Source organism: Pteropus vampyrus, unplaced genomic scaffold (assembly GCF_000151845.1).
Source record: "Pteropus vampyrus isolate Shadow unplaced genomic scaffold, Pvam_2.0 Scaffold24824, whole genome shotgun sequence".
Lineage (NCBI taxonomy): Eukaryota > Metazoa > Chordata > Mammalia > Chiroptera > Pteropodidae > Pteropus > Pteropus vampyrus.
The window spans coordinates 1224-1820 of record NW_011913605.1 but is presented as its reverse complement, the minus strand read 5'-3'; the positions used below and the strand labels follow the sequence as shown (position 1 = coordinate 1820).

The window sequence follows — 597 nt, the reverse complement described above, 5'->3', positions numbered from 1 at the left end:
GTAAAATTTATAAATAGAAATTTCAAGGAACTCTTTAATAATGTTTATCTTTGAAAGTACTAGCTTTTCATTATTTATGTATACTTAACACACCTGATGCACTGCTTATAGTCAATTTTATTTATTTGATTAGATTTTTTTTATTTTTTAGGCGAGGCAACCCTTGGTTGACTTCACAGATTGCAAGGACCTTGTCAGCTTACAATCCCTTATTTTTTTATTTTTTATGCCTACAGCACCTGGTCTTCCTATGTGGTCTCCCATCCAAGTACTAGCCAGGTCCGACCCTGCTTAGCTTCCGAGATCAGACGGGATGGGGCTTGTTCAGGGTGGTATGGCCATAGACTCACAGTCAATTTTTAACTTCCATTTTTGTTTACTTCTACAAAACAACTATATTGCCTAAGGTTTCCTTTTATGATTGACCTTATCAAAATACCTTAACATCCCTTAACACGTCCTGCTACCTCTCTGTGGTCTGGCCCTGGGTACCAGTTCTGCCTCAACTCACACGGCTCCCATCCGACACACGGGCCCGTCTCTTGCTCTCTCCACAGTCCATCCTACCACAGGGCTCTTGCACAAACCCTTTCTGAC

The 597-nt window shown here is 41.0% G+C and overlaps 1 non-coding gene across 1 annotated transcript; it reads right to left on the bottom strand.

Moving 5' to 3' along the window:
• Positions 1-227: 227 nt before the first annotated feature.
• LOC111735372 lies at positions 228-346 on the bottom strand. Its single transcript, XR_002778759.1, has one exon. It is a non-coding gene; the product is annotated as a 5S ribosomal RNA (ribosomal RNA).
• Between the last annotated feature and the right edge of the window lie 251 nt (positions 347-597).